The sequence below is a fragment of the Astyanax mexicanus genome, chromosome 1 (genome assembly GCF_023375975.1).
Source record: "Astyanax mexicanus isolate ESR-SI-001 chromosome 1, AstMex3_surface, whole genome shotgun sequence".
NCBI classification, from domain to species: Eukaryota; Metazoa; Chordata; class Actinopteri; order Characiformes; family Acestrorhamphidae; genus Astyanax; species Astyanax mexicanus.
The window spans coordinates 32922903-32935000 of record NC_064408.1 but is presented as its reverse complement, the minus strand read 5'-3'; the positions used below and the strand labels follow the sequence as shown (position 1 = coordinate 32935000).

General features: G+C 36.3%; 1 long non-coding RNA gene and 1 pseudogene across 1 annotated transcript in view; one reads left to right on the top strand and one right to left on the bottom strand.

The window, feature by feature from the left end:
- Positions 1–218, bottom strand: part of LOC103026598 (uncharacterized) — a 1353-nt gene extending 1135 nt beyond the window's left edge. The window contains exon 1 of the long non-coding RNA XR_007438535.1: positions 1–218. This exon is cut by the window's left edge and continues 316 nt beyond it. This is a non-coding gene — a long non-coding RNA (uncharacterized LOC103026598).
- A 4099-nt stretch (positions 219–4317) lies between these two features.
- Positions 4318–8125, top strand: LOC125799878 (tripartite motif-containing protein 16-like; annotated as a pseudogene).
- The last annotated feature ends 3973 nt before the right edge of the window (positions 8126–12098 follow it).

The following is a 12098-nucleotide window of genomic DNA, read 5'->3' as shown; positions in this document are numbered from 1 at the left end:
TCCCTGGCAGTGAGCCAAAAAGATCGCTGGGCAAGATCCCACGAGCCTTTTAAAAATGGCGGCTGCACGCTTCTAACCAAACGAGAGTTAAACAAAGTCTCACGAGACTTAAACCAAAGCCTGCAAGCCTTAAGACATTTGTAGTGCACTACCTCCCTCTACTGGAGAGCCTCAAGAGTACACTGCCAGCTTCACTCACCATAACCCCATTACAGGTTACATATATAAAGATAAAGAACAGTTAGTGAATTATATGTAGATTCATATATAAATAAATATATTGTTTAATCTCGTATGATTTAAACACACTGCTGCAGATTCAGACTTTGATTTTATGTGATCATCAAAATATTGTGTTAAAATATTTACAGTAATATGCAGATTAGACTATAAGCTTCATTAAGTGAAGAATGAAACTTAAAATTGAATTTCTATTCTGAATATGTATCAGAAAATACATGATGTTATGATTCCTGATATTAATATTGATTTATTGTGTTTAACTATTGATAATAAAGCTTTAGATGAGAATATGATTGTTGTTCTTCTTCTAGTTTCAGGTAGAAAGTGCTGTATGGGTGGGGAGTCTACTGATATTGGACCCTCTACTCTTTTGCAGTGAACTTTTACCCCCTGCTTTTAGAAGCTCTTGAAACTTGAAAACACTTATATATTTATGCAAATTATATGCACTAGTTGAAAAGATCAAATACACAACTTCTCATTGTTTGTATTAATATTACAGATATTCAGATGTCTCTGATTGGTTTTTAATTCATATTAAAAATATTAATAATCATAACTAAGCAGAAAATCATTGGATAGAATATATCAATATGGATACATCATCATTTCTAATGATCCTCTTCTTGTTGAGATCAGACAGCTTGTTGTCCTGCAGTTCATCTTCTTTCAGCTTCAGCTCATTTCACAGCTCACAGTAGAACTGTTCTAATAACAGCTTTCAGCAGAACATCTCAGTCCTTTAAATTCAATTATCATCATCCTTCTTCTTCCAAACAGCTCCAATATCTGAATATTGATTATCACACAGATAAAGAGCTTCAGATTAACTCCTTAAACTCCTTTAATCTAATGATGGTTCCAGAGTTGAGTTCTTCACATTTTTCAATTCATACCTTCCATATAGTTCATAAGAAAATGCAGGATGATGGTGTCAAACGAAAAATGAAACTTTCTTCTTTCTTTTTTATACAAGTATAAAAGTATAAGTATAAATATTTGTAAATTAAAGAAAATGTTTTCAATCAAATTAAAGGGCTGCTTCTCAGAATTATGAATTCATGAAATGTTATTCTGTCACTTGTTTAGATTTTTGTGTATTATAGAAAAAGTATTTGAAATTCATAACCACTGATTTCTGAATAAATTAATACACTTTTATTCTTGTATAAATGTGACCCCTGTTATGTTCATCTTCTGCTCTGGCTGGTAATGATGGACACAGGTTGGGATGATGAAGCTTTATTTGTCATCTGCAATGAATATGGCAACCACAGCACAAATAGATCATACATGCATCCTCTACTGTACAACAATAACACAATATGCATAAACATACAATATACATATACAATTATATATGTATATAAACTAAGATGATTTTATATTTATATATACAATGATACAATAAAAAAATACGTGATTGCATATTTTTGAGTGGTTATGTCTAGTTTTTATGTAAATTTTTAGTTCTTTATATATAACAATGTCTTCTTTTATATTTTCACTATTGTAAATTTTACTGCTATGCATCATTTTTAATATATAAACCCATATAACTGTAGGTACAACACAATTAAAACACTGGCGCCACCTGGTGGTGAATGAAACTTAAGAACTTGCATGGTGAAGCTTTTTCTTTTCAACAATCATAACAATGTTCTATGAAAGATATTTCCAAATAAACACAACTAACCCACCCTTCACCACACACTCCCACTCCCACCCCACCGACACCAGTCCACCCACACAGTGCTATTAAAGTCCAGGGAAGAAAAGAGAAAAAAAAGGGGGCAGAGCAAAGCAGAGCCAGCATACTAATATAATTACAGATTCACAAATACACTCTGTAATAGTAACTCAATTATGGTTATCAGATACAAATATTGTCCTGGATTTTAAATATGTTATAAAATCTCCCCAATATTCATGAAACAGTTTAGATTTTTTTCTTATATTGAAAAGGATTCTTTCTGGTGGGATATAGGAGGACAGCTCTTTCAGTCACAGTGAGAGATTAGGAGGTTCAGGTAATTCCCATTTGATGGTAATAATTTTTGAAGCCAGGAGTCCATTTTTGCCATCTTAATAAATCTAAGGTTGATCCCTTTCTGATCTTGAAATATAGATTCATCTCCTCGCAAGACGATTCTGGGTGACAGAGTTAAATCCACTTTAGTAACATTTAGAACTGCCCTCCAATACTCCTCCAAATCTGGAAAAGACCACAGCATCACTGTCAGTTTATCAACGCTCACTTTACATCTGGGTCAGTATACTGAGCAGTCATTATTCATGTGGTCGAGCCTTTCAGGAGTAAAGTACATCTGATGAATGATATTAAACTGAATTAACTTGTGGCGACTATTAAAGGAGAAGGATGGTGCTTAAAATCCTAAAATCAAATAATTAAAAACACTGAACGAGACTGGGACATAACTGCAGTGAATATGGGAACCACAGGATGAACAGGTCATACGTGTTTTGGTCAGCATTCAGCTATAAAGACAGGGTGGTGTTAGCATAGCAGTTGCTTATTATTAAAATCTGATTTATTACTATATAATAACACGTTCTAGAAAAAAACCCAATAGGTTTACTGGTCTCTTGTATTTAATGCAATACAATTTAATGTATTTGATTCACCTCCATCCACACCACAGACCTGCTGTACACACATGCATGTGAGGGTGTGGGGTGAAACTGTGTTCCCCTGATAAATGATCCTGTACCTTATTATAGTCTCTTCTGATCATTTCTAATGACTAGCCACTTTGGAATAGGTAAAATAAAAACAAACTTTAGTGAAAAAAAAAAATTAAGAAAGGCCCCAAACCTGCGCTGCACCTCTCCACCAATACTCACTATCTAAACCACTCAGATTTAATGAGGTAGAAGAAACCCCAACAGAAGTATGAAGCCATTATCATCGCTAAAACTACAACACCCATCAGCACCTGCTCAGCTCTGTTTCTCTCCTCCTCTCTCACACATCTGCACCAACAGCAGCTTATAGTCAATAAAACTACAATACCCAGGAGCACCTGCTAAGAATAAAACTACAATACCCAGCAGCACCTGCTTCTCTCACTGCTGCAGGTACTCTCCCCACTAGTGAGCTCACCTGTAATCTCCACTCTCTATGCTCTAAACAATCTATGGTCGTTTCTCAATGCACAAGTACACAAGTCTGGACTCCTGTACTTGGCAAGAACGGACTTGGTAAGTTTGGCTCGTGAGTGCGTGCTCCCGAGGACAGGAGTAAGCGGGACGGTTGTTGTGCAATTGGAACAGCTGTGTACTTGATGACGGAAAGTGTTGTTTCGAAAATATAGGAGCACATTTTCTTCCATCCGCTTTCTGAAACAAATAAACCACATATCTGAAGTCTAAACCCCTACATGCTCGCCTAAAAATAATTTAAAACATCATTTTAGCACACAGCAGTACTGTTTAGAAAACATACAGGTGCGTACAGTTATGTATGTTACCTTCTCCTCCTGCATTACACTGATACTGCTGTGAGGTGCATTCTGGGTTATGGGGCTGTAAGAAGTCCACAAAAGTCACCTTCCATGCATCCTCGATAAAGTGGGAGGAGCAAGAACACATCCGGGTATTAGTTGTGTACTTGGCTAACTGCGATCTTCTAATTGGAACAGTACTTGGTCTGCAGCTGATGACGTTTCCCGAGTCCACAAGAACACAAGTACACACAAGAACGCAGACTGAGAAACGGCCTTTGTCTCCTTAAGGCTACAGGCAGCCTATTACCCCTCAACACTCCCAGGTCCTAGTGTCCACCAGCAACACTGGAATGATCTGATAATCAGATTTAATGATATGTTTTTTTGAGAAGAACAAACTCTTACAAGCTAAAGTTTATTTCATTCATTACTTTAAACTCGTGAGCTCCACCAATCACATCTATCCTCTCTTTCTCCTCCTCCTCTCTCTCTCCTCCTCCTCTCTTTCTCCTCCTCCTCTCTTTCTCCTCCTCCTCTCTGTGTCACTCTGAACAGCAGTAAAGCAGGAAGTCCCTCCTGCTCAGTTCAGAGTAAATGAAAGTGATCTCAGAGTGCTGCTCTCTCTCAGTGTAGAAGTGCAGGAAAATGGCAGAGTCTAGTATTTCAGTAAATCACGATCAGTTCAGCTGTCCAGTCTGTCTGGATCTGCTGAAGGATCCAGTGACTGTTCCCTGTGGACACAGTTTCTGTATGGTGTGTATTAATGGCTGCTGGGATCAGGAGGATCAGAGGGGGATCTACAGCTGCCCCCAGTGCAGAGAGACCTTCACTCCAAGGCCTGTTCTACGCAGAAACAACATGCTGGCTGAAGTGGTGGAGAAACTGAAGAAGAACACAGAACTCCAAGCTGCTTCTCCTGCTCCCCGTTACGCTGGAGCTGGAGATGTGGAGTGTGATTTCTGCACCGGGAGAAAACTCAGAGCCATCAAGTCCTGTCTGATGTGTCTGGCCTCCTTTTGTGAAGCTCACCTTAAACCTCACTATGAAGTTCCTGCTTGGAAGAAGCACAAGCTGGTTAAAGCGTCCACCCAGCTCCAAGAGAAGATCTGCTCTCAGCATGACAGACTGATCGAGATCTACTGTCGTACTGATCAGAGATCTATCTGCTTATTATGTACAATGGATAAACACAGGGGTCATGATACAGTTCCTGCTACAACAGAAAGAACTGAGAAACAGGTAAGAACTATTAAATCATTCAGATTCAGATCATGACAATCAAATTCATAATCTACAATTAGTAGAATTTATCAGTTAAGCAATTTTGAGAAAGTTATTTCTGTATATTAGTCTTTAAATTTTGAGGAAATGCAGTAAAGCTGTGTACAGAACTGTTCAATAGGTCAGACCAGTTAGTGAATATTTAACCAGCCAACAGCCAACACCCACCTACCTGCCCTGTTTTGCTCATAGTAAAACTCAGTAGAATAAGAGTGAAAGTAACACAAATATCTGTAGATTATAATTCATAGAAATTCCTAAATATCATAAATTGTATGTGTTGATAGAATCAGCTGAAAGAGATGCAGAAGAAACTCCAGCAGAGAATCCAGGAGAAGCAGAAGAAGCTGCAGGAGCTGGAACAGACTGTAAACACTCTTAAGGTGAGAACTGAGAAACAATCTGACATAAAGTCACATTTTTTTCATATTAAAACTCTGCTGTTCAAAATGACAGATTAGCTAACTGACCAACATATGTGCCACCTGGCCAAACACCTCAATGACTCATTAAAAAATATAATATGTTGTACTGACTGTGTGTGTGATTGTGTGTGTGTAATTGTGTGTAATTGTGTGTGTAATTGTGTGTGTGTGTGTAACAGCGCTCTGCACAGGCAGCAGTGGAGGACAGTGAGAGGATCTTTACTGAGCTGATCCGCTCCATTGAGAAAAAGCGCTCTGAGGTAACAGAGCTGATCAGAGATCAGGAGAAGGCTGAACTGAGTGGAGCTGAAGAACTCCTGGAGAAACTGCAGCAGGAGATGGCTGATCTAAAGAGGAGACACACTGAGCTGGAGCAGCTTTCACACACAGAGGATCACATCCATTTCCTCCAGGTAACTCTCACTGATCTCCAGAGGAAGCTGCTCCTCATCAAGCTTCTAAAACTCCTCTCAGCAGAAGTTCATGAAGCTCCAATAAATAAAGCTGTCTGGAATCCCAAGTTTCTCTTTAGTCTAATTTGCTCTGAGCTCCTTCATTTCTCTTCTCCACCTTTATCTTCTTCCACTGTGTTTCTTCTCTCTGTAGAGTTTCCAGTCTCTCTGTGTCTCTTCTGGATCTGAGGACTCTCCCAGCATCACTGTCCATCAACATCCCTCATTTGATGGAGTGAGGAAATCTCTCTCTCTGAGCTGAAAGAGCGACTAGAGGAATTCTGCAGAGAGGAATTCAGGAAAATCCCTCCACATGGTGAGAGCTGCTGTCCTGCTGTCAGACAGAAGAATACAAGTTATTTTATTCAGATCACTGTAGAGGAACAAACCCACTCACATTTCTTTACAGAGCTGCTGATGATATCCAGGGTTCTCTGTGATTACAGTATTAATATAGACATTTTATTTACTATCTAGAACCCTCAGTGAATCTACACGTGTTTTATGGACTATTTTATTTTAGAATTTACTGCATGTTTCCGTCCATCATGAAGGAATGTTTAAAAATATCTTTCAGTTTAAAATCTTCTGAAAAGGATGATAAATCAGTGTCTCAGACATCAGACATCATTCATAACCAACTTTCTGTGAGGAGCTTTTAGATAAATGATCCTCTTCAGATATCTGGATCTATTCTACACCACTGTATTCTATTCTATTCTTTACTTTTCCAGTGGTATTAAAATATGTATATTACTGGTTCACTTAACAAATTCACACTCAGCTGAAGGTCTATAGATATAAATATATGTGTATATTAATCCAGTGCATCGAAAAAAAAAAAATGAAATTAAGAGTGTTAAAAAGAGTTTATTCTGCTTTTGTTGGAATAAATTTCTCTTTCTCTGTTCTGGAAAAACTTTTTACTAGATTTTGGAGCGTTGCTGCTGCTACTGCTAGTCTCAGTGATGTCACTGTTTTAATAGATTTATTCTCTCTGTGATTGGACCCCAGAAAACAAAAGTAGATCACATGACGTTTATAGATTTTATACCCTGTCCTCAATCGATTCATTCAGGTCTGGATGTGTGTGTGTCTCTCTGTGTTTGTGTGTGTGTGTGTCTCCACAGCTGCAGCAGTCCAGATTTTACCCTCAGAACCAAAAACCAGAGAAGACTTTCTGCAGTGTAAATATAACACACAAACACACACACCACATACAACACTCACACAAATACAAACACACCATCACACAGATTCCCTCACAACACACACACACACTTTCTCACACACATACAACACTCACACACACTGTCTTTGATAATTTCCCTCTCAACACACAGAGACAGACATATAAAAACAAACACAATTACACGCAAATGAACACACACGCAAACACACTCTCTCACACAAACAGTCACAAAGTGCATACAACACTCTTACACACAAACACACATTCACAAATGCACAGTCTTACACAAACACACATACAGATGAATAAAATACAGTTTTTCTTTTTTCTGTTGTTTGTAGATTTCTGTCGGCTGACTCTGGATCCAAACACAGCTCATAATCGCCTCATTCTGTCTGAGAAGAACAGAGTGGTGAAGTGGAGTAATAAAGTTCAGTCATACTCTGATCATCCAGAGAGATTTGATGGCTGGGATCAGGTGTTGAGTAAGGAGAGTGTGTGTGGACGCTGTTACTGGGAGGTTGAGTGGAGGGGAGGGAGTGTAGAAATATCAGTCTCATATAAAGGGATCAGTAGGAAAGGACGGGGTCATGATCGTTTGTTTGGACGCAACAGTCAGTCCTGGAGTCTGATATGTTCTTCCTATCTCTATTTTTACCACAACAGCATTCAGACTAAGCTCTCAGCTCCTCCATCCTCCAGACTAGGAGTGTATGTGGATCACAGTGCAGGAACTCTGTCCTTCTACAGCGTCTCTGATACAATGACCCTCCTACACACACTCCACACCACATTCACTCAGCCCCTCTACACTGGATTCTATGTTAGTGGTAGTGAATCATCTGTGAGGTTATGTGATAAAAACTAATCATCTATTAAATTGTGGTCACTTTATAAATAGATGTATAAAATAACTCTCACTGATTTATTAATGATCCACGTTTTTATAAAGATCATTTCCAGACTGTGTGAAAGTGAACACTGGTGATGGTGGGAGGAGTTAAAGGTGAGAGTGAGAGTTTAGCTCAGTGTTAGAGCTGCTCTTCAGTATAGAAGTGTGGAATATGAGGAAATTTTATTACTATATAAAGATAAAGAACAGTTAGTGAATTATATGTAGATTCATATATAAATAAATATATTGTTTATTCTCGTATGATTTAAACACACTGCTGCAGATTCACGTTTTGATTTTATGTGATCATCAAAATATTGTGTTAAAATATTTACAGTAATATGCAGATTAGACTATAAGCTTCATTAAGAGAAGAATGAAACTTAAAATTGAATTTCTGTTCTGAATATGTATCAGAAAATACATGATGTTATGATTCCTGATATTAATATTGATTTATTGTGTTTAACTATTGATAATAAAGCTTTAGATGAGAATATGATTGTTCTTCTTCTTCTAGTTTCAGGTAGAAAGTGCTGTATGGGTGGGGGGTCTACTGATATTGGACCCTCTACTCTTTTGCAGTGAACTTTTACCCCCTGCTTTTAGAAGCTCTTGAAACTTGAAAACAGTTATATATTTATGCAAATTATATGCACTAGTTGAAAAGATCAAATACACAACTTCTCATTGTTTATATTAAAATTACAGATATTCAGATGTCTCTGATTGGTTTTTAATTCATATTAAAAATATTAATAATCATAACTAAGCAGAAAATCATTGGATAGAATATATCAATATGGATACATCATCATTTCTAATGATCCTCTTCTTGTTGAGATCAGACAGCTTGTTGTCCTGCAGTTCATCTTCTTTCAGCTTCAGCTCATTTCACAGCTCACAGTAGAACTGTTCTAATAACAGCTTTCAGCAGAACATCTCAGTCCTTTAAATTCAATTATCATCATCCTTCTTCTTCCAAACAGCTCCAATATCTGAATATTGATTATCACACAGATAAAGAGCTTCAGATTAACTCCTTAAACTCCTTTAATCTAATGATGGTTCCAGAGTTGAGTTCTTCACATTTTTCAATTCATACCTTCCATATAGTTCATAAGAAAATACAGGATGATGGTGTCAAAAGAAAAAAGAAACTTTCTTCTTTCTTTTTTATACAAGTATAAAAGTATGAGTATAAATATTTGTAAATTAAAGAAAATGTTTTCAATCAAATTAAAGGGCTGCTTCTCAGAATTATGAATTCATGAAATGTTATTCTGTCACTTGTACAGATTTTTAGGTATTGTAGAATTTTTTTTTTGTAATTTATAATCAGTGATTTCTGAATAAATTAATATTCTTTTATTCTTGTATAAATGTGACCCCTGTTATGTTCATCTTCTGCTCTGGTTGGTAAAGATGGACACAGGTTGGGATGATGCAGCTTTATTTGTCACCTGCAATAAATATGGCAACTACAGCACAAATAGATCATACATGCACACACTCTACTGTACAACAATAACACAATATGCACAAACATACAATATATATATATATATATATATATATATATATATATATAAATAAAAATATATATGTATATAAACTAAGACGAGAATATATTTATATATACAATGATACAATAAAACAAAACTATGTGATTTTAGAATTTTTTAATAGTTATGTCTAGTTTTATGTAAATATTTATTTATTTATATATAAAAATATCCTTTTTTTATATTTCCACTATTGTAAATTTTAATGCTATCCATCATTTTTAATATATAAACCCATATAACTGTAGGTACAACACAATTACAACACGTATAATTGGCTCCACCTGGTGGTGAATGAAAGTTAAGAACTTCAGGTCGCATGGTGAAGCTAATCAGCAAGATAGCAGAGCTGAGATTCACATTAAAATCTTTAAAGTAAATAAAATCCTAAAATCAGCTAAAAACACTGAACGAGACTGGGACATAACTGCAGTGATTACAGAAACCACAGGATGAACAGATCATTCAGCTACAGAGACAGGCTAGTGTTAGCTTAGCATGAGCTCAGTATTAAAATCTGATTTATTACTATATAATAACACGTTCTAGAAAAGCCCAGTGGGTTTACTGCTCTCTTTTATATGTATTTTTATTAACATATTTACTGTTTTTCTTTTTTAAGAATCACAACAATGTTACATATGACAGATACTTCCAAATAAACACAATTAACCCACCCCACCCACTCCCACTCCTACCCCACCGACACCAGTCCACCCACACAGTGGCATTAAAATCCAGGGAAGAAAAGAGAGGAAAAAAGAAAAGCAAATAAAGAAGCAATTAAGATGTAAAGAAATCCACAGAGCAGAGCCAGCTTACTAATATAATTACAGATCCACAAATACACTCCGTAACTCAGTTTTACTTATTATCAAATATTGTCCTTTTATAAAATCTCCAACACCTACTCATAAAACATAATTACTAAAATTAATTCACTTTTTGATAACATTTTAATTTATTGAGATGCTCCTGTACTTTAGTGCCTCTAATGGCTCCAAGAACAATATTGTACATTGTTATTAAACATGTGTCTTATTTATAAAACAGAACATTTGAGAAATATCGCTTTGAATACTTTTTTAAAAATCTGTATTTTTGGACGGTTTATTGTGTTTATAGAATTCTGTTACAATAAGTAGTTTTGAAAAGGAAGCAGTATTAAAGTTGTCAGCATATATATATATTTTTACTTCCTACATTTTATATCCTGCATCTGTCCTCTGTAAATGCATTCCTTCATATACTGCGTAATTTTTTGGGACAAAGTGAACCCTACAATAATAAAATACTTATTTTCAGACCATAATGTTTTATTTTCTACAAATATTGTGATACAGATTTTTGGTCAGACTGCCCAGCACTATTGTAACCCTTATAATTAATAATTCGTATTTCACTGAGCACAATAAATGAACATATGCACAGAAAAATACTACTTATGACAATTATTGAAGCAAAATCCACCAAAAACACAAAAAAGAAAGCAGCAACCCAAATCTAAAGTCATACAAAAAAAGAGAATAAGTGCTAAAATTTTACTTTCATTAAACACAATAGACGACAATATTACCTTCCACAACCCATGAGTTTGAGGAATATAAAAGAAGAGAGAAATAAAAAACGAATAAAGAAAGAAACACAAAAATAATTCCGGCAGAAAAGAGTAGAAAACTACGCAAGAGTCTTACTGCCACATGTCTTTATAACAAGAAACTCTCTCGTTTTTACGAGTTATTATGATGTTAAAACAATATAGTATATCATAATTATAAGAAAGTATCTTGATTTTATCAGTTATTTAAAAACGTAAGAACTCGAAAAACACAAGTTTCTCATTATAACGACATGTTGAAGATTTTTTTTAATCATAAGTGGCAACAATACGCTTCCGTAGAAAACAGTGGCCATTCTCCTCAACAATCAGCCACGCTCTGTTCCCTTGTAGTCTGAACACATCTTCTCTCAGCACATGGAGGCAGAAGCACCCAACCTTCTCATGAACCCTGAACAGCTTCTACTGTCTCTTACCACTGAATACCACGAGTTCAGTAAAACACCTTCCAGCAGCACCTGCTGTGTTCTCTGAGTCTCCACTCCTCTTTCATACACACACCTGCACCAACATCAGCTCAGTCAATAAAACTACAATACCCAGCAGCACCTGTTCAGAATAAAACTACATTACCCAGCAGCACCTGCTCAGCTCTGTTCCTCTACTCCTCTCTCACACACACCTGCACCAACAGCAGCTTAGTTAATAAAACTACAATACCCAGCAGCACCTGCTTCTCTTACTGCTGCAGGTACACTCCCCTAATGAGCTCACCTGTAATCTCCACTCTCTATTCTCTAAACCATCTATTTCTCCTTAAAGCTACAGGCAGCCTATTACCCCTCAACACTCCCAGGTCCTAGTGTCCACCAACTACACTGGAATTATCTGATAATCAGATTAAATGATCTGTATTTTTGAGGCAGAAAAGAGAAGAACAAACTCTTACAAGCTAAAGTTTATTTCATTCACTACTTTAAACTGCTGAGCTCCTTCAATCACATCTAGCCTCTCTTACTA